Genomic DNA, 23,648 nt, shown 5'->3' on the forward strand with positions numbered 1-23,648 from the left:
CCTCGTTAAGCAGAAAGCACCTCCGGGACCCTTTGAGGGAAGGGCGGGAGGGAGAGACAGAGTGTGCTTGTCTAACCTCTGCCACTGCCAACTGTAGAGAGATGGAGGAAGACAGAAAACGAGGAAAGAATGAGCACATGAGAGGAAAAGAGAGGAAAACTGCACCTATTGAACTTCATTACTGCTGCAGGAGAGAGGGAGGAGAAAAGAGAGGGGGGGGGTAATGGGGTTAATACTGTTAGACAAGCAGCAGTGGTGTTGGGGTTAATAACACACACACTCAGTCTCTGGGGAGGGAAGTAGGTGGGAAGGCTGTATTTGATCTGCGGGTAATACATTAAATGTGTATGAGAGAACACACTTATGTAGTCTGAGTGTGTGTGAAGAGTGTGTTTACAGGCCTGCTTTGAGGCTGTGTTTTCTTACATAAGAAAAACACCAAGCAGATGGAAATCAGAAATCATTTAATACACTTTACCTTAATGTAGCTCAGCCTAATCCAATTATCTAACGTTGACATAACATCATTAGAAAATGACTCTCCTGTTGCCAGTTCAACACAGGAAATAATAAACCCTGTCACTTCTTCTAAAGCCTAAGGGAAGTGTTATTCTATACTTTTTATTACTGCTGACAAATCCAATGAAAAACCTTTAATGGGTCCATTTCTCAGCATTAAGTCCCTATGGTGCTCAGCCTGAAGCTCATTGGTCTACAGTGGACTTCCAAAATGTGCTAAAGTGTAGCGTTGCATCCTTATGAAGGATTTTGGATTTTCTGAAAGATCCATGAATTGTACCTTAAAACAGAAATTAATCAAACACAATGAAAACCCTAACCCTTTTTTTTTTAAACCAAAGCTGCTGCAAGAGAGAGAGAGCACTGTCTAAATTGCACAAATATATCAACAATGTTCTGGGTTATTTTTGCAATTTAGACAGTGTAAAAAGTGTACAGTTTGCCTTCTTTTCACTTTTTTTTGGTGATAAAAATCTAGTAAAACCTAGGACTGTCAGCAATAATGCATTAATCGTGTTTAGTAAAGGACGATAATTAGTGAATTACTTTTTATTGTGATTATTCACATGCTTTTTTGTTCATTTCAGCACACTTTGGTTAATCCACTGCATCACCTCTCTGCAGCCAGCAATGTATAATACATAAACCAGTGCTCTAACATCTCATTTCACATTAAAAAACTCAAGACAGCTCAGTGGACAAGTCAAAAGTCTTCTCCGCTTGTGTTATGAAATATTTACCTTTTTACTGTTTCCTGATTTCCTTTTCAATTAGGGCCCGAGCACCAAGGGTGCAAGGACCCTACTTAAATCCTTAGGACTATTATCATTTTTATTTTATACGCTTGACTGGAATTTTGAGTATCTGAACATGCATGAAACCTCATGAAAATTGGCCTGGACATGTGGCCTGCTGGAATTTTGATATTATATAGGTCCCTAGTAGGAGTGTGGGAAATTGGCTCAATAGCGCCCCCTAAACTCATGAAAAAACACAGCCCTTAGACACTGTTTCACCTACAGGAATGAAATTTGGTGTACATATTCAGTTTCTTCATACGCACAAAAAGTCTCTTATCGTCATGGTGAATTCCCAACAGGAAGTCCACCATTTTGAAAAAAAGTGTGAAATTTTGCCATTTCCTGTGGGCCTTCTAGGATTAACTTGTCCGACAGCATTCATCAGAACTATGTGAAATTTGTTTCATTGCCAGAAGAGACATTAATGGACAAAGTTATGCGGCCGTTGTACAAAACTCTCAAAGGGTGTGGCCATGGCTAGCCCTCAAATTTGCATATTTTTTATTTAAAAAAATTTGCTTACGACTCAGTTGTGCATATTCCTAAGTGAATGAAATTATTCATGTATAATGAGGGTTCAGGCCCCAACACACTTGTGTGGTAATATTTCCTACAGGTCATAGCGCCTCCTAGTGGTGACAGGAAATATCATCTTTTTACTTTTAGAGGTGTATCTCCTAATGTTTTGATTATTTCCTCATCAAATATGCTGGGTAAACCCTTAAGACATTAGTCTAGATGTTTAGCAAAATTGGTGAGTTTTTGTCAGAGGGTGTAGCTGTGCCAGCACGGTGAACGTCGATTAGGGTTGATGCTTCACCATAAAATTTCAAACTGCTATAACTTAACTGTTTTTCATCATATCTCAATAAAATTTCATGTGCACAATAATAGTTCCATCCTAAACACATCTGCATTTGAAATTTTCGATTCAGCCACAGAGCCACCTACTTGTAATATAAAGTTACTGCTTCTGTATAATTAGCCATGATTCCTATACCTGTGATCAAATCCCACTCAAACTTGCTCAGAAACATCCAAAGACCTACACCTCTCACTGCTATGAAGATCATGACTTTATGTCCAACGCTGTGACCATGGTGATTTTTGTGATTGCCATGAAAGAGGAAGTAGTTTTATCAAGTGGTAGAAAGGATAACACAGCCATAAAATTTGGTTCATAAAGTTCTTAGTGCATGAACAAGCTCATTAATATAAATTTCTTTGGTTGTGGCTTAATGGCTCAGTGCTCAGTGGGCATTTTGAATTTTAAAATTGAAAAAAAAAAAAAGATGGAAAAAAATTTTGAAAAATGAAACTATTTCCAGGTATCCTTCTAGAATTAACTTCAGGGAGTCCTCTGACCCTCTTGAAATTTGATCTGCAGCTAGAAGATTTGCTGCTTTGTTTGTGCAGAATATGACCCAGCCGTTACACAGGGCATGTCTGCAAATTGACTTAGTGCCGTCATAACTGGAACAATTACTTATTTCAATCGGCCACCTTTATTAAGACAAAGCAATATTTTATGACATGCTTTAGTCGGCTACACTGTGTATTATTGTTTCATGTTGGCTGTAACTGACATGACTCATCAGAGAATTTTAGATATTTTGTGTTTGAAAGATATCTCTAAAACAATGCATTTAGCATTAATTGCTGGTTGAAGTGTATTGTGACTGTGACTTTAAACTACAAGTTTAAAATGAATCAGATAGGAATTAAGCTCCAAATGATAACCGTGGCTTTCCTGACAGGATTTTTAAACGGATGTATTTTTGGCTATTATGCCTTCATTTAGATGCAACAGTGGAAAAAGTCACAAATTGGTGAGATACAATTAAACCTTGTGATAGGTTACTATGACTGGCCAGAAAATTTATTTTGGTAGATTGGATAAAAAAAAAAAGTGAATGAACAAACACGTCTGAAGCAACTCATAAGAGTCCCTATTTAATTACTTGGAATTTCCTCTTGTGGGACTAATAAAGGAATATCTTATCTCATCTTATCTTAATATTTTGTCTTCTTTTAACTTTCTTGCTAATTTCACTTAGCTTGAGTCTAACTGACTGATTACCGGGCTACATACAACCGGTATAAGATCAAGTGAAGCTGCTGTCATTGTTGTGTGCAGCTATAAATATAACTGTGTCCATATATGGACTTGTATAGAGGATTGTCAAGTGGATGATACCAAAATCAGGGGGGTCAGGTGGGCAACTCAAAGATGTCTTTGTTTAACTTATCAATGGCAGCATTCTTTTCCCTTTTCTTGGCATGTTTTTTTAATTTAAATTAATTATGATTTACTACAGTATTCACTTTCCTTATCTTATTTTCCCCATGTGTACAACAAAAAAGATGAAAAATTGTATGGTTTGTCTGCTGCTCCTGTGAAAATCCAATAAAAACTGTTTAAAAATACAGGGAGAGTGAGAGTGAGGGGATGACATGTAGGAAAGGAGCCACAGGCCAGGTTTGTGCTATGACTGCCTGCTTCTAAAAACCTTAGAAAAGCAAGCAGATATAACCACTAGGCTGGCAGCACAGCTGTTCCAGTGTTTGAAATTGGCTTAGGGAATTGTTGAAAACGTTTTCATTTTTTTACAAATGCTTTCCTCGAATAAGATCTTGATTTATATCAGTAGTTCTCAAACTTTATCATGCTAAGGACCCCTATATGGCATTATCCACTTGCATGGACAACCATATTGGGAAAATGTATTAAATTCTTTGCATATTATGATTGTAAATCTTAAAAAATCAACACACACCTTAATATGTTTTTCATTTTCATTACCATTTAAATCTTGTAATTGATTCACGTTATTCTCTGTTTTTCTCTGTAATCAGTCTTTGAGATTAATAATACAAATAAACAACTATTCTTCTAATTACATGAGTTGATTTGTTTTGCTTTGCTAAACTAAAAAAACTCTGAATATAATAATCTGCTGCCTGCTTCATTTCCTTATTAATAAAGCAATGTTTGGATTATGTATGTTACAAGCTGGACTTTATTTTGTCAGTAAGTTAGTTAGTTTAGTCTATTCAATCATGACACAACTCCAAACATTTTACACAGTACAGACTTGTTATGGGGTTGTTGTGATTGAATTTTTTTCAGATTTGCTCCTTTTAAGCTCATTTTTCCATACTCACAGAGGAAAAAGTGATCCTCACAGATGTTCTTTATCTCTACACTGAGAATACTTCTACATTTGTATTAATTTCTGTATTCATGTCTAGCAGCTGAGGCCGTGCCTTAACCTTTAGGCTGAGCGGTGATGTTAGCAGGATAGCATATGACACTATTCTCTACACTCTCCTCTAAAGGTCTCACTCCTCCTGTCTGCTGTTTCACATTATTCCACATTTTCTTCTCCGTACTAATCAGGGACCTATCTGCAGTGGTGAGCAGCAAAAGGATGATTGCATTCATCCCCATCATGCATGCTAAGGTGCAACTTGCTAAAATTATGCCTCCTTTCCTTCTCTGCACCTTTTTAAATGGCTAAAATAATAGCCTTTCCTTAATACTGTGTTAAAAATTCCTCTCTTGTGTCATTTTCTCAAACCCTCACCTCCCCCTTTTCTCTTGTTTTGTTCTTTATTCCATCAAACCATGGTCAGCAGGGATTCCCGCTGAGGCCGCACCACACTGCAGCCAAGTCTTTGTGTTTCAGCGTTATGAAATAAAGACAGAGACTTTACTACAGAGAGGCGAGCGAGGAGAGGAGAGGAGAGGTCTCATTAGTTTGTGCAGATCACAAAGAAGAAGATTATCGGTCTCCACAAAACACTTTCAAATGACATTAAAAAGGACAATAAAAGGAGCGCCTAATAAACGGAGCGCCTGTCTTTTTGATATGATACCTCTATCTGCCGGGAAAAAACAACACTGAGCAAGAAGATGTGACCTTTTTTTAATAAAGTAGTGGTGCTGTGTGGTATGGACACCATAAAGGCAAATAACTGCTGCATAAATGCTCACAGAAATTATTATTGGAGACAGTTCTTGGTCTCATAATAATATATGTTTGGTGAAAAAAAAAGTACATGTAGATTGAAAATAGGATTATAATTCAGGTAAATTATAGTTAGATCAATCTAAATATAATCATAAATTTGTATTTCTTTTTTTTTTAATGTTTAATAATGTTTTTAAAAGTAGCACAACCTGTCTGATCAAGTTTGATATTTTCATATAAGTATTCTTGTCTCACAGATGGCAGACAGCCTTTGATGATAACTGAAAATCAGTGAATTTGAGTGTAAGAAAAGAGGAAAATAGCCAAATAGATGTTTGCCCATGTTTGTTTTTCTCTCTCCTCTGTACGTCTCTTCACATTCTCTCCATGCAACCAAACACAAATTCACATCACGACATCCAGCCACACTGAAAGCCAACACGCCGCTCCTTTCCTTCCACATGTAATTTCTAATGAATACATTTTTTCTTCTCTCTCTCGCTCTCTCTGTCTCTGCCTGTTTTTAGGCCACAATCATTTGTCATTTCAGGAGCCCCCTTTTCATACATTTGCTGCAGAGAAACGCTCCATTATCCAAGCTGACTATCTTTTTCTCCTGTCTGGAGTGTCTGCAGTGAAACAGACCAGCAGGGGATTCACACACACACACACATACAAAAACACATTACAGTCAAAGCGACACACACATATCTTCAGTTGAAAGCGGCAGAATTAAGGACGGCTGCTCTCAAGCCAAACTGACAGAGACGCTTTCACACATCGGCCAAATAATATTATTTTATGTGACCAGAGAGGTGCTGCTGTTGATTTATCGCAGAAGCAAATAAAACCTGTGTTAATTCACTATAAAGCTGTGCATTGTGGGATAAATGAGGGTGGTATAATGGAGTGTGATTAATCACATTATGGAGACATGGTGTGGTGACATGAGCGTACACACACAGGTTATAATCCTGAGTCATAAGTGTCAGCGGCATCACACTGAGTTACAGGCTTCAGCAGGCCAATACGTTATAAATTTCACAAGCAAATTACACATGACAGGCAGTCATATTTTATGTGTCATAACTAATTGAGTCAGCTTTATTTGTTTGGAACAATCATTTGTAACACTAACAAGCCCATATGGATGTCTGTAAAGGTGTCATTTTTAATTATGAGAAATTAAAAATATTTTTTAAGGGAAAACAACATCAAGGGATCACAAAATGTCCCCATTTTGTCACTATGAATAATCTAATAACTATATTTGTTGTCTAAACTCAAATAAACCACCAAACTAGAAATCAAAAATTAAAACTACATCATTTGAGCATAATTCTTGTGATTTAAAATTCAAACCAAGTGTTTTAGTTTATCATAGAGGCAGTTGGTATTGCAGCTGGGCTTATGGCTCATGAATAGCATCCCAGCACAGCACTGCACAGCTCCTAAAGCACAGCACACCACAGCAGAGCCCAGCAGAGCAGAGTGGGATGACTGAAGTCTAGTGCTGTGATGCCATCTATTGGAGCCACAGCCACCTCTATAGCACAACGGAAGTAGAAGAGGAGAGATCCTCTTTCAAGCAAAATCACCACAGAGTCACAGAGACTTTAAAAAAAGCATCTCTAAAGCCCAAAGCCTGGTCAAAAGAAGGGCGCATTAGGAACATGTAGTGGCTTAAATTTTGCTGCTTCAATAAATATAAGTGAGTAAAACTGAAAGTGAATTTGAGAGAATAAACATTTGAAAATATGTAAGCCAAACTGTAAGCTACAGCTTTTGCTAATTTTGCCTGATTTTTGTTTCTTTTGCACAATTTCAGGAAATTCATTTCTGCATATTGTTCAATAAAAGTATTTATCACAGCAAAAATAATGGCAATAAACAGCACTAGTTATGTTTCCTCTTAACGAGTGAAATTTAAAATAAAAATAAGACAGATCTTAGTATGGATAATGCAGTGGAATTCAGCAATCAAAATGGCAGCAGATATAAATGATCGAGACACAGGAGTGTCACCATGAAAAAAAGAGATTTAACCTCCTGGATGTAGAAAAAAAAAAAAAGAAAGAAAAAAAAATATGATTTAAAAACCCAATCAAGCTACAGGATTATGAAGTCTTGATGCCGGCTATGAAAACAAACAAAAGCAAAAGCATAAATAGTTTCTCTCAAAGTCTCTCAAAGATCCACTTAATCACATGCCAAGATAAACTAATTATTTAGTGTAATATTTTACTGTCACATTTTGCTCTGAAGCTGTAAGACGATGACATTTTGTGTCAAAAATATCCTCAGTTTAAGGATTTTTAGCTCCACTCATGGCCTTTTTTTAATATGTAGAATGTATTCATTTCAAAAGATGTGGTAAAACAGTACTTGGCTTTCAGGCTACCACTATTTTCCCTGAATGTAAAGCTAAGATGCGCTCAAACATGTAAGACACCTACACATCACTCTGTACTATATTAGGCTCATAAATAAGGAGCCATTCACAAAGATGCAACATGAAATGTATAAATTTAACAAGGGCAATAGTATGAAAGTGAATACCATAGACCTGAATCCAGACAAGCTAATATCTTAAATTTAAGGGAAAAATAATTAAAAGCCTTATTTTAAGACTCAACCATCTTTTGTTTCAGTTTATTATTCACTAACAATTCTACAATTCCTAACATCTGATACCATTTCTTTTCTGGTATTTTTACACCAATTCTTGTCTGTTTGCAACATCCAGCTGCAATAAATTAATCTGCTTTGCATAAAGTACATTACCAGACAAAAAAAAGAACGTATCAGCACTCAGTTTGTGTATTTTTGTGTGTATGTGAGTGAGCGGTTTACATTTCCAAAGCTTTGCTGCACAGTTTGTACATTAGACACCTCGGCACACAGGCTCCAGTCTTTAGCTATAAGACCTCTCTGTTGTACGAGTGTGATTAAGTTCCTCTGTGTGCTGGAGATAATGAAAACGATCCTCTTGTTCTCCCTCGTTCTCCCTCTCTCTCTCCCATTCTCGCTATCTTCCCTTTACTGTGTCTCTCACGCTTTCGTCTCTTTATTCCCTTTGGTTTTACTGCAGGGGGCACTGATAGCACGCCACTGTAACACACACAACACACAAAAACACGTTCACACTCACAAACAAATGCTCACAGAAATTCCCACAAGAGAAAGGAAGCCACAGATGCTACTAGATGTAATAAAAAATGAGAGTAGAATGGCAAAAAAATACTGTGCAGAAATAGAAATATGATTCATGTTTTGCTAAGGAGCAAATGATATTTTGGAAGAGTGCCTGATAACATTTTTGTAAATCTTAGAGGAAGAATATAAGTAAAAACAAAGGATAAATGCTCTAAAATTAAAGAGAAAAGTGTGCCTCATAGAATCAAAATTTAAGACATTCAGGCTGTTGGAAACGACTGCAAGAACCTAATAGGGATGGAGAGCAACACATTTTTCACAAGGACAAGAAAGTGGAAAAGAGAAGAGAAAATGAAAGAAGACCAATTAAGACCCATTAGAGGTTTTGATGTATAGAAGCGGCTGATTTGACTCCACATAAACGAACATTAACCCTGCAAGGCTGCAAGGACAAAACAGGCTGTATCGTCGTGTTTGTGATCTCATTTGGTCTTGTTTCTAAATGCTGTTGATTGGATCTCCTCCTCAAAATTAGCTGCTTATAAATGTTTTCACCCTGATGATCGTCTAGACACTTATGTCTTGTGTGGAGCTGGCCTTCTTTGTTTAATGAGAATCAAGGAAAAGTAGTAACAACTAAACTTTTTAGAAAGAATGTTAGTGTCCACATTTTGGTATTGATATTAAATAGCCTAGACTTCATCCAAAATAGATAAAATCAGTCTAAGCCAAGACTGTGAAAGCCCCTGATGTTTTTATAGCCATTTTATTGAAAAGAAAACAGGTTTCTTAAGACAAGTGCATGACATAATCATCCATTTCAAATTTTGATGTTTTTGTTCAATCTACAATAAAACAGTTATCTAAAAATATTCATGTCCTGAGTAAAAAAAGTAAAATCAGCAGCTTCATAAAAGAAAAATGCCAAGAACCAACCGATACAAGGTAAATTTTTTCTTAAAATGGCAAAAAATTAATTCAAAAGAAGTCAAACTAGCCCTTCAAATGAAGCAAGATCAATTATTTTAGCACCAGGCTACTTTAGGCAAATAATTCATAATATTTTTATCAATGGAAGGGATAGCATCAAGTAAACATTGGTGAAATCTACAGCAGCGCATCCATACAACTCGAAAGACTGTCTTCCTTCTTTAAAGGATCAAAAGCTCAACTTCTAAGACATACAAATACAAATCCACAGGCATTTTAAGAGAGAGTGCAGTCAACCAATAAGAGTAGGTGCATCAGTTAGAATATCAATTACCTTGTCCTTTGTACTGTCAAAAAGGGTTGCCAAATTACTGATTCTGTTTTAAATGTTTTACACAGCATATGTTGAAGAATTGTGGGATAATGAATCACTTTTGTATGCCTAAATATAGCTACTTTGTGTTCAGCACCATGGACAGAGACTACCATAGTAAATTTACCCCCCTTTCCTTTGGACAAATGTTCTCTAGTATCTTCATCAGAAAAATACATAATATTCTTTTAATGTTAATGTTTATTTCACTCTGAATATTTTTAGATGTCATCACAAAGTCAAAGTTGTATATCTGGACTCTTAACTGTATTCCTCACTACAAATATCAGCACTTGAAATGCACTTTGAGATACGGATGTACATCTTTCTGTTCAGAAACCACTCAGAGATTAGCATTTATTTCAAAGGAATGTGAAGAAGTTAAGTGAATAAGATGATCCGGCTATAACAGACACAGGACTGTAACCAAAAGGAACACCTACACCAGACTGTTGTGTGATGAACACAAATTTACAAAGTTTATTTCTGCAGATAGCTGTCCTTCATATGTTCTGGGACTTGTCTTGGCCAAACACCTTATTCTGCCTCTGCCCTATAAAAGACAATCTGCTGATCCTGAATCAATGTTTTGGATGCAACAAGTTATTGAGTGCAAAATAAAACAAATTCTTTTTCCCCAAACACTGGACCCATTTTCTACAAGCCACGTATTTAAAAAAAAAAAAAACAATCATTAAACTAGCTTTGTAAGAGACTAAAGGTCTAATGACTGATAGCCTATATCTTCCCTCTCCTACTGCTGATACTATAGGGCTGCTAAGCTAAGCTTACTACAAGAGAAACAGTTTGAAAGGTATCAGTTAAAAGATAAACCAAATGTTATGATGGACATTGACTTGTTTTGATTTGAATGTATATACTGTTATTTTATTATATCGTGTTTTAGGAGGGGAAAAGCCTATGAATTATCTTTACTTAGAACAGAGGAACACTATTTTTCCAACAGTGTGGTTTGCAGCTTGTCTATACCACCAAATGACAGATTATAGTCCGAGCCAGACCTAGTTGCTGACCTATCTGGCTTTTAATAAGCACTTCTATCACAGACAGCACAACTTTTGATGTATCTTATTAGAGCAGAAGAATTAATAATAGGGATGCACGATGGTTATCGCCACCGATAAATTATCAGCCAATATTGCATATATTTTACATATTTTTATTATCCCGATAATAAAACATTAACCGATAAAATCCACCGATAATGAAGGCGTTTGTTCTCTTCCCACAAAACCACACATTCCAAAACAGTAGGTGGCGCCGCAGTAGGAGACCCGCTGTTAGCACCAGAGAAGAAGAGGAAGCAGCATTAGTGCTACGAGGCTAAAAACGTGGTGGAATTATTCAGTATTTATGGGGAGGATAGCACGACAGTGGTTGTAAAACTTGCCCCACGAAGATCCCAAAGAGAGGAAAAAGTCCTGACATAAGAATTTAACACAACGGATCTTACAAGTCACTTAAAAGTCTTCATCACAACCACATCAAAAAGAAGCAGCAGTAGTCACCAGCTGCGGGCATTAGGACCAAGCCAAAGCTAGGCAGTGTTGATTCAGCAGGCATTGGAAACTGCCGAAAGTTTGCTAGAGCCAAAAGGTGCAACGCTAATAAATGACAAAATCAGTCTGACAGTCTCCTGATCCACCACTGCTTTCATAGACATATCCCTGCCTGCTCTGTTTGATGTGGTTTCATTCGTTCTGGTTGACTTTAGGAACAGAAGTTTAGCCACAGACCACAGTGGACTTTATATTTTTGACCTATTTCTGGTATGACTTCTGTCAGTGCATATTTTAAGTCTTTATGTAAAACATCAGCTCTCTTTAATTCAGACTTAAGCAAAAAGAAAAAAACCGAGACCCCCAACCATCTCCATTTGTTAAGCATGACAGCCTGTTATTATTTGATTTTATGTCTGATTTGACATGAATCAGCTGAATTCTTGTTTAGTTGATTGAAATGTCAGATTTGACCACTTCACAAGATACTTTAATTCATTTCAAGGGAAAACGTCTGTCAGTTGTTTGTGTATGTTGTACTTTGGTACACAAATGTTTAACTAAAAAAATAACAGCTGTAAAGTCAGAAATGTTATTTGTTTTTTGATGTAAACAGGAGTGATGTCAGTTAGAATTCATTATAAATATCTTTGCTCACTACATATTAACCCCTTTTTACCCCTAGATGTGCATAAATACATCAAACAAACTTCTTTTTTGAATCAACAATTCAGGAAAAATTATCGGTTCTTATCGGTTATCGGCCATCAGGAGTAGGAAATTATCGGTTATCGATATCGGTTGAAAAAAATACTTAGTGTGCATCACCATTTAATAGACATTTATTTGCGACTATGACTTTGGCCTTTCTATTATCAAATTATGATGGCAATCGTTTAAATTAACTGTGTCATATTAGCCTCAAATATTAGGCACCATTTAATAAAATTCATTCTTGGATATAGATACTGAACATCGACCTTTTCTTTGACATTCACTTCCTAAAAGTTTTTGTGAAGTTTGGATATTGTGGAACAGCAGGTGTATTTGGGGAGATGCTGCTGAGTTATGTTTGGCCAATTGCTGGGTTCAGATGTGGGCATCTGAACCCAGCAATTGTGGGTTTTTGTCCCAGTCCATCCCTGGAAACTGCCGATCAAAAAAGTTGTGAATGTCATTTTGGCAAAATCATCTTCTGGTAGTTTATTCTGAATGAAACATTTTTTTCTCAACTATACCGTAGCTATTTCAGCTGCCTGGAAGGTCACAGGCCGATGCATGTGTTACATCAGGACACATTTTCAGCTAAGATTTGAAATGTTAACAAGAAGAGCTGAAGCTCAGAGAAAAGCTGTTCATATTTTTGTTTCTGTAAATGGTTATATTGGTCATAATAAAATTATTTTAGAAAATGTATAAATAACAAAAGAAAAGGGAATACGCCACATGAATTTTTTCTAAACTCAGGTCTTTTTTAATAAGCCCATCACAGGCACTCCCAGTTTATTTTGCTTTTAAATACAAACCTTTTACATGATACAATAGAATAACATATGTAAATATCTTATTATTATATCCTTTTTGCCTTTTTTTGTTAGAACCCTCCACTTCAAAATAAACATTGTTTTACAAAGTTTATTATAACGTGGGTGGTCCTTGTCTTAATGTGCTCCTGGGATTTAATATCTAATTTCTTGGTAGTTTGTTGTGTATCCAACTTCAGGCTAACCATACTTTTGAATACCTGTCTCCTGTGGCTTCAGCAACAACAGCTGCTGTCACAGCTGGAGAAGAGCTTGGAGAACAGTTTATCTATTCATGCATCTGTTTCGTTGTGCATCACACATGTCAATTTAACAGTGTATACATGTTTTTTTCCACAGCACTTGCCTGTGGCATCCCAGCTCAAGGCCAAACACTGAATAGCACACATGAGGCTTCATCATCAAATGCCACAACAAGCCAGTAGCAACGCACGTCCCCTGACCTTGTGTGAAAAACTGCTGCACACTCTGGCGCCGCTACAAAAACATTCCCATCCCCACCAAGTGTACAAAATAATCTGCTACACTAAAAGGAGCTGCAACTCAGGCAACAACATTATAGAGAGACTGAAAGAACAGGAAATGTTGCTTTCTATGTTAGTGTGGAGTCAAACACTCCTGGAAAAACTCATCCTTAAGTTGGTCATAACTTTTGAGGGACTCACAAACAATTTCTGTTTCTATTGCACATTTAGGACTGCCTAAATGAAGTATGTTGATAATGGCAAAAACATGCATGACAAGCAAAATCATACAATACAGGCAACCTTTTGATGAATATAAACAGATTCCCTTACGACCAGAAAGATAAACCAGAAGCAAAGTAAAACACTCACTGGAGTCTAAAAAATTCACAATGATAGTGTTACTCTCTGGGCAAACAGTGAAACATCCAGATAAAGTTACACATACAAGTTTGTGCACAGGTTTTTGTTTTTAAATGCCCTCTTCAGATGGCAAACAGTCTCACTAAGACAATTCTGAGATACTGAAAGAAATTAAAAGATTAAAAAACCCCTGCATAGTGAAGTAAAACAGTTTTAAGAATAAAACAGAAGGTTGTTAAACACAAAACTGAGAGAATCTTGATTCAAGGACTTATACTGTAGCAGGAAAATTATTTAAAAAAATTGTTGTCTTATTTTATGAAAGCATGATGAATAAAACTGAGGAAACACACAAACTTCAGGCATTGTGCTGCAGCAGCATGTTATCTAAAGTTTCATTTTCATTTAAAGCCATCAATCCCTGCTCCATCAGGAGACAAAAGGGGATGGGTGAATCCAGCTATTCTATGGTTTGCAAGCTTTGGCATACCACTGAGGCATTCCTATCCTTAAATGTAACAAATTAATAGAAGATAGGGGGACTAAGTTTAATAATTTCCTTGTTAAAGTGCATCACTTTGCTCCATTGATTTTCAAAGTGATTGCCCTAAATGGCATAACATCAGTGAATATCAGCCCTGCTGGAAAAGCACAGCAAATTTTGTGAGAAGGCTGCCTCCAAAATAGTGCTAACAACAGATCTACACCAGACATCACAACTGCTAAAAGAATATATGAAGGGTCATAGCTCACTCTTGGCTTCACCAGTGCTGTAAAAACACTGTTTTTTTATGCTACTTAGTATTTGTTGAGTTTAGAAACAAACACTTCAAAAGTATAATTATTATCAGCCTTTTCCTTAATAACCAAGCAAGTGGACTCATGATAACATTCATGTATTATATTGTACTTACAATCTCATATTTTCTGTTATATCCACAATCGCACATTATTAGCATATCATCAAACAGTACTTGTGTTAAGTTGTAATGTTAGGAGTGGGGGCGCTGACAAGACTTTCATCTGCCAGAGGGGGGCCCCAAGTTCAGGAACTACTACCTTGCCCTATCAATCAAATCAGCAGATCAGATTTCTGTTTACCTTTTTACTATTAACCCATCTGTCTAATGACAGAAGGTTAGTGGTAAGAAAAATGAAGAGATAGTTAAACATGATTCAGAACATAGTAAAAACTCTTACTTTCACACTTTTACCAACTAAAACCCCCATTTTCCTCCTAAGGCCTCATTTAGTCTCCCAGCCGTCCATTTCTGGGTTCAGATCCAGTGTTTGAAACTCACGTACTGTATGAGGGTGATGGCCGTGGACTGTGAGGCCACTGGGTCTATCTGATAATTGACTGCCAAATAAAGGGCTGTTCCTCTCTGGAGTCCTCTCTGACACCCACATCAATCTGTCTTCACTTAGAGAAGGCCCTCGCCCAGCCCTGCAACCCCCATCCCCACCCTCCTCCCTCCACCCTACCATTCATCCATACACCACTTCATCGTTCGCACCCCTCCCTCTCTCCTCTACACCCAATTATCCATCCATCTATCTATCTATCTACTGGCCCTGACCATTTATTCCTCAGCCTTCTCCCTCCTTCTCTCTCTCCCATCAACACCACTTCTCTTGACGTGCTAACAGCTGTTTGACAGTAATGGCTTTAAAAGCAGAGCGGGGTGCCAGTCCATGTGTGGATGTGCGAAGCTGTGGATGTATATTTGTGTGTGTAAGACAGCAGAGAGGCCTTGAGGATTGCACACGCTGCCATCAATGACAACTGATGGCTCATAGAGACACCTGTTCACACTCTGTCTCTCTCACAGAAACACACACATAAATTCCAATCAATACAGGTCTATTCACTCTCACAGCTGCATGTCACTGCAAGAACTATCTTTTAGTACAAATTATGAAAAATGTACCGTCATATAAAAAAGCAAAAAAAAAAAAAAAAAAAAAAAAAACTATTTATTGCTATTTCAATTTGTTTTTGAACAGTCGCTGCAATTGCTCTCAGATGAAGGATGAGAGCTGAAATGTACAAAATCAGGGTGTAAAGGCAGTTTTTTGGTCTGTTTTGTACACACTCACTGCTGATGAATCAACAAAGTTACACATCAAGCTAACACTTAAATGAGAAACCCTTCATTAGTGATAAAATATGTAAAAGTTTGCATTACCCATCTGACATAAATTGTGTTTACATCACTATATTTATATCCGTGTAGTCTTGCATGTTCACCAGCCATGTGTCCCTCCCCTCCTCAGCCTGTGTATTGTGATGCTGTCAGCTTGCCATTTGATGGATTGCAGACGATTACATGGGGGCTCATCATCTGCACCATTAGTTATAGATCCTCACACACACACACACACACACACATAGACACACATAAATGTATACACACAGTGACTTCTGCTGCTGCTTATCCCTGCTGCATCTTTAAGGCTGCACACACAAAGAGACAGTGTCGTTATTGTTTGACCTCTCCATCTTCATTCATTTATTCACTTTATTGTGTCTTCTAGTGAATGATACTCGACTCCTGCTATTTATTCAAATGCCACACATGAACTCTTATAGTAAATGCAACAAAATTAAATCAATCTTGCATTTCTATTAGTAGTGGGTGGTAAACCGTTATCAATGCAGTCACAGTCAGTACAGTCAAATTTTTTGCAACACTGTCATTAATGGTTTAAATTAATACATCATGTTGTAGTGCCTGCAAGAGGAATAACAGCTGCCACTGTAAGCAGAGGAATGTGCTTTTTGACAGACAGCAGCTCATTTTAAGTCCAGATTAGCATGTTTTGCTCTAGAATTAAGGGCAGCCAGGTACCTCACCAAATGTCAGCCCACTCTTGTTGTAATTAAGCACAATTAACAGGTAAAATGTGTGTTCTTTCCTCTCAAATGTGATGACTGTAATAACAGCAACATATAGCGAGACTATCTCTGTTGGCCAATCTGGGACTTTTGACACAACATGCTTGCAGGATTTGTTTGTTTCGGTCTTGAGCCCAGCACAGCAGCAATTTATCTTTCAATAGCTTAACCAGTTTGAACCTGTTTAAAGATGTGATTTAGCTCATGACTAATTTTTTTAAGTTCATGATGAGTCAAAGATCAAGTTAAATCATAAAGTAATCATAAAATTCTTCACAACAAAGTCCCTAATTTTTAGTGTTAAATTTTTTGAGTTGAGTATGCCATCACAGGCTGGTTTTAGGGAGAGAGGGGGTTGTGAGAGGTGAATCTGCATTTTAAATGCATTATCTCTTTTAAATGTTGTAATACTGATATAATACACAGTGTTGTCAAAAGAACACATTAGTTTTGAATAATTAATCAGAAAAAAATTAACACTAAGTGATCACATTGATGTCATACGTCACTCTTTTTAACCATCCACCATAGCATTGTAAACTTGATGAAAAAGGGCCTAACTTTGAGTGTTCCTCTAATTTTTATCATTTTATACATCCAAAAGTTTGCACCATCCAGGACTCGTTAGCAGACAGCCTCTCTGTCTCCTCCTCCTCCTGCTTGTGTTAGTGTGTGACTCTCCAGAACATGTGCACAAACACAGACAAGTACTCTTGCCTTCATGCAGAGACATGCTGCAGTACTACATCAGTAAACACTGGATTTATCTAATAATGTGCTGACTTTCCTGTATATACGTCTTCTCCTGTGCCGATGCTGCTCATGAGCACGTTCTTTTGTTACGAACTGTTGTGAAGTCACCAAAAAAGCTTCCTACTTACTGAAAAGTTGTTTTTGAGGAATACCAATGCAACTTTTGACAACATAACAAAACACCAGTGATGAGGTGAAAGGATGAAGAGGAGTAGACAGCATGTGCAGACTGAGAGCAGAGGTAGACCTACAGCCAGTGTGTGGGTTTAGGATAAGGAGGATGTCAAGTTTTAGAAGTTACAGATCAGATACAGTAAATTATAAATTAACTCTTAATACTGTGAAGAGCAGGGTCAACTATGGACAACACTGTATCATGTAAACATAAATTTACAAATATATAACCAGTTATAAACAGGATTATACAATAAAGCTACCTGCAATGCAGTCCTGCTCATTTTATCCATATATACGATTAATTGCAATTAATTAATCACAAAACCTGTAATTAAGCTAATTCATTAATTAAACCAATCTAAGCGTATGACAGCATTAATAATACAGTTACCATAGAGTAGTTTGAAAAAAAATGTAATATTATAGGCCATATTGCCTTGGCCTAATTTCTACTTTGACAAAACTAAAACTAGGAGCTGCACTGTTATGGATCAACAGTTCAGACAACAACAGAAAACCAACCCTACAAAGTGTACTAGTGTTGATATTTAGAAAAAAATAAAAGTGGAAACGGTGCACTAAAGAAGGCAGAGAAAACATAAAAGTAAATTAAACTTTTCTGTGAAGGTATGGAGTTTTTTCCCTCTTTTCTGTCCTCCCCTTTTCTCTATTTCCATCCACTTTACTGCTCTCAGATTAAACATGAGCTCATTATGTGTAATCCACTATCCATGTTGTTTGAGCGTTGAGTGCTGCAGTGCTCCATTTCCTAGAAAGAGGTTTCAATAACCAGCTGCAACAAACTATGAAAACAGGAGAAGAGCATGCATGTGTGTTTTAACAGGAGTAATATTAAAGATGCTACATTTTCTCTCTACTTAGAATGATTCATTTAAGATGCTAGGCTTATACAGAGCTTAAATGATAGAAGAAAGCAGTTTGTTTGAAAAATTACATTAGCAGTATGCGCCTCTAAAAATAACAATTGAGTCTAAAAGCTACAGGGCATATTTTATAGGTTGTTCTGTAAAAACGCTCAAATACTGCAATTTTGAGATTAAGCATATCAAGGATGCACTAATGCATCTGTTTAACATTAGTATCAGCCAATATTAGCCCTGTTGACAAACATTAGCCATCTGCAAATAAAAGAGCATGAAAAGATAAAAGTAGCCAATGTTTGTCAATTGTGTCCAATCAATTTTATGCTAGCATATGGTATACTTAACTGCTAATTTCAAACAGTTTTTTTATAAGCCAGCAGAAGTCACCTGATGGACATGTTTATCTTTTTATGGTTAAACATGAGAGAAAATGTTGACATAGCAGCAGAGTTGCATTAGAAACACTGGTATCAGCATCAACTGAATGAATAATATTGAAAACATCAGCATCAGCCCTTGTTTTAACTATTGGTGCATCTCTAAAGCATTTCCCTATTTCCAATTGAAGAACCCAGTGGTAACCAGCATTTACAATCAGATAATAGAGAAGATACCCTGGAAAAGGATGTGAACATGTGTAATTCTGGTGATGAAAGTTGATGCCGTTAAAGGACTTCCAGGAAAGACTTGCTTTCCATGCAGCACTTTTATTTCTGTGTTCATAACATCCCCTGGCCTATTCACCTGTTGAAGTTCAGTACAACAGTCAATTAAGTTATACAACGGCTTCATTCCAGCTCACTTCAGCGGGATAAGACTGAAGAAGAAACCAATTTTTTGGTTTACTAGAAATCAGGGCTGAACGACTTGGGAAAGTAATCTAATTGTGATTTTTTCCCCCTGTATTGTAATTACCATTTATATGCAATTATTTCCTAATTTCCTTATATTATGTCTTCTACCAACAAACACAAGCAATAAATCATTCTATATCATAACCAACACAATATTAGACAAAACTAGGGATGAACAATTTTGAAAAATATCTAATTGTGTTGATTTTGAATCATACTGCAAATTGGATAGGAACTTATGTATTGAAGGGAGTTATATTTTTTTGTCATTCTCATATTGAATAATAAAAACATACAAAAAAGTAGGATTTTTGCAGACTATTCTAAAAACTTGCCTGTGGATGATTGCATGATATGTAATGCGTAACATCTCTGCTGCAAAAAAAAGTTTAAACTGGTATTTTGACACAAATTTTAGGTTAAAGAATTATTGCACCTTCCGCGATTTGAAAATTGCAGCAGGCCATATTGTGATTTTCGATTAACTGCCCAGCTGTACTAGAAATCAAAGTGCCATTAGTTTGCAAAATGTCAACATTATGAGGAGTAAGAAAATGTTTGCTTTTTGAATAGGGGTCAGATCAGTCATTTCTGATGCTTTCAAAGCAGTTGGAAAATTAAACACTGATTGGCTTTCATGACACAGCATCAAGCAAACGTGGCTGAAGTTGAAATGTTGAGAAGGAACTATAAGCTTCATTTTTACGCAGACACCTATTTGCAGAGATAAATAGATAACTGTTAGAACGTATTGATGGGAGTCAGTTAGTTGAAGCACAGACAGTGGCTGTTTTCGAATTCGCCTACTATACTTGCAGTGCGTACTGATTTGCCCAAAATGTAGTATGCAGTATGCAGTATGCGAACAAATGTGAAAGTTGCAGTATGCGAAAAATACCCAGATGACGTACTGATTCGAGAAAATTTCACAGTATGCATCGGACCATTCTGCTTTGCCTACTGTTACCCACAATGCAGAACTTTCATCGGAGCGACTGACGGTTACCAAAAGTGCCATTACCTTTTATCTTTACCTTTTTAATGTGTACTATCGCAAAATAAGTTGTAATAAGGTCACTGTTGGTTTTGTTTTGCCATTAAGGCTCGTAACGGCCGGAAAGGTGCTGTAAAGTGTGTCCTTTCACTGCACTATACATGCTAAGCTAAAAACAACAGCTATAAAATCCCAAAAAATCAAATAAAAATGCTTCCCGGATATTTTCTGTACGCAAATGGATGGAAAACAATGTGTGCGTTGTTCAATATTGACCAGGGTATGACGTACTTCTGTATACCAGAAATCAGCTAAACCGGGCCAAGCATACTACACGATAACATCCGACTGGCAGTCATACTGCATACTACTGTTGAATGCAGTACGCAGTTCGCAATACATACTGCATGCTGCGTTTGGGAGGAGTATGCAGTAGGCCAATTCGAAAACAGCCAGTGTTCTGCCAGCTGTCCATGAGGACTGTTTCTAGTGAATACACCAAATCCTGCCGGTTTGTGATTGGTCTAGATACAGCTTGGCCTACAAATACTTAACAAGCAGAAACATTAACACTTGCTGTGCAGACTCCAGTGTATAGATTCTACATTTTTATGAAGAATCTGCAGATAGAAATAACAGTACTTCCATTTCTTTCGGGATCAAGTATTTGACTTTGGGTTGAAGTATGTATCTGTTTATAATGAAAATCAAATTATTTGCAAATTGTTTGTCAAACATTACATTTTCATAGCTACTAATGTTTTTTTATGCATATCATAGTGGCTCTATGCTCCTGTTTCTAAAAGAAATGTGGACCAGTTCCAATTATACTGGCGCTCTCCTACAGCTACATCTGAGCCAACAGCAACCACAGCAGCAGCCATTGCACACACTGGCAAACCCCACCATAATGATTACAAACCTATGCCGAAGCAGACTGGGAGAAGAGCAACAACATCTTTTCTGTCACAAACAGCTTTCAGTGTTGCTCTCTGTCCTTGTTTTGATAAAGACACATCCAGTTCTGACAAAACTGCTGTGGCTTAATCCAAGCTAATCACTCCACCCAATGAAAACCGAATTGCTTAACAACACGTGGTATAAAAAAAAATACATACACACACATATATATATATATATACATACACACACATATATATATATATATATATATATATATACACGAGTATCAAACATTTGACAATCTTAGGAATGCTTGTCTAGTTTTGAGCAGACTCTTGAAGTTTTATCAAGAAGTTTCCATACTCCTCTTACATTAAGCTTCAGAAACACTACTTGTATGAGAATTAAGCCAAAATGTGTAAAATACAAATTTCAAGTTCAATGCAAAGGTCAACACAGTCAATTTGTCACTAATTTGTCAAAAGAATGAGGAGATCAAAATACATGCTACACATCTTTTACAGTATAAAGACTGGGCTGATTTGCATGAGATCAAAATTAAGATTTGTCCGTTATAAAAAATATCTGGCAGTCCTAAGGTGATAAATCTTTAACCCTGCCCTCTCCTCCTTATCAGCTTGAGACAACTCCTGATCTTTGACACCTGGAGCTGAGAGCGGCCCTACAGTACCTACCCAGGAGGTTTAACAGCTCGGCTGTCCCTTGTTCCTCTGCGTCCACTAATGCAGCTCTTAACACCCATCACCCCACACTGTAACTCTCATTAGCTTATCAGGACAAGACAAAAGAGGAATATTAACACCACCTAGCCCGCTCAGGGGCCAAGCTGTGGTGTCACATCTAGATAGCAGGTATTACTGTGCAAGTCTCTCCAACCTCGCCCACTGATACAACTCTGTAAGCCTCTCATTGCCTTATCATCTTAAGACAATACCCCTCTGATTCCTCCCCTTCTACCTGAGAGTCGCTGTATTTACTGAGATATTCGCTGGTCATCCATTACCAGCTGAGACTCAAACACATGGCCACCAAACTTCACCTTAACCCCCCTCTGTATCCTCATTACCTTATCTCTGGAAGACAAGGCAGAGCAGAGGTAGCTTTAGTTAGCTTAAGGTCTGACTGATTGACTTTGCTAGCTTTTGGATTAGCTGTACAGCTAACGCAGCTCTCCGCAGGCCAAGGTGAGGGCTGTCTTAATGCAGCAGCTTTGGGGCAGAAAGCTGCCTAATTTCAGCTTCTATCGCTACTAGGAGGCTTCCTGAGAACCACAGTGAGCAGTAGCTAAGACAAAGTAGCGTGAGGTTAATCCCAGAAGTGGAGAAGTCAGGAGGTATTAGTGGATATTTAAATAAAGGGACCAGAACACACCTGTTTAAAACCTCATTACACATACATTATTTCTGCAGTAGGTTTTTTTTAAAAGGAATATGAAAACAGACACAAAAATGAGCATCAAAGTAAATGTGCAGTATGCTGAATCACATCAGGAGGCTTTTGTGGAAATATGACAGCCCTGTCAAGTCAAAGAGGAAATTATATTTTATTCTTTTTGCTGCTACATTGCTGTGCAGGTTGATAATGTGAATGCACACCAAACAGCTGTTACAATTTGAATGTAATTTGTTCTCTGATAGTTTTCCAAATGTTTTATTTTTTAGGTTAAACCAGAATAACAGGTCTCGCTGTGCTATCCATACATTCTTACTAAAATTTAAATACAAACCAAGTGTCTAAATGCAGATTTTCAGAATCAGTCGCTAACCTTTATGCTCCTGGCAGGAAATGTAAGTTTGTTTAGAATGTGTCTCCCCCTGAGGACAAAGGGGTATATAGAATGTCAAATAATTTTACTAATATTGCCTGGTGTATGTACAAGTAATGTGATTTTCAATAAAAAGTCTCCCTCTGTTGTCTTTTAATAATAAAATGTAGTCATATTTATCTGACACCTTCCAGCAGAGGTTTCATGTATTAACGATAACAATACAGAAATGGAAATAATAAACTGTAAAGCTGATGTCCTGTTTACTTTTGTAGCTCACATACTCACATCAACATTGATTTCAGTTTGATACAAAATCTCACAGGAGCTTTAAGTCAAAATCCACACTTTTTCCTTCCATGTGGCACACATAAAAGAACTAACTATTGAGATGCAAAAATGTACACACATTACTTAGTATTAACCCTCTGAGACCAGCATTGTTGTATACAACAAGAAGAGACAAGGGTTATTTAAAGTTCAATCACTTTTGAGCCATAGATTCTTACCACTTTTTTTCCTCTTGCAGCCTGCCATTGAGCCATTATAATGACACTATCTATGCCTTTGAAGCCCTTACTGGTGCTTTTATAGCAAGCCTGGAACTTTGGTGACTTTCCAGTCTCTTTTAAGATTAAATCTACACCAGTAACTACGATACTGAATGTCTTTTTTATCCATAAGTAATCCATTTTTGATCATTTCTGATTCTAGAGGCTTATGCTATCCATCGTATTGTTCAGCTACAGCTCCTG

This window comes from Cheilinus undulatus, linkage group 7, assembly GCF_018320785.1.
Source record: "Cheilinus undulatus linkage group 7, ASM1832078v1, whole genome shotgun sequence".
Lineage (NCBI taxonomy): Eukaryota > Metazoa > Chordata > Actinopteri > Labriformes > Labridae > Cheilinus > Cheilinus undulatus.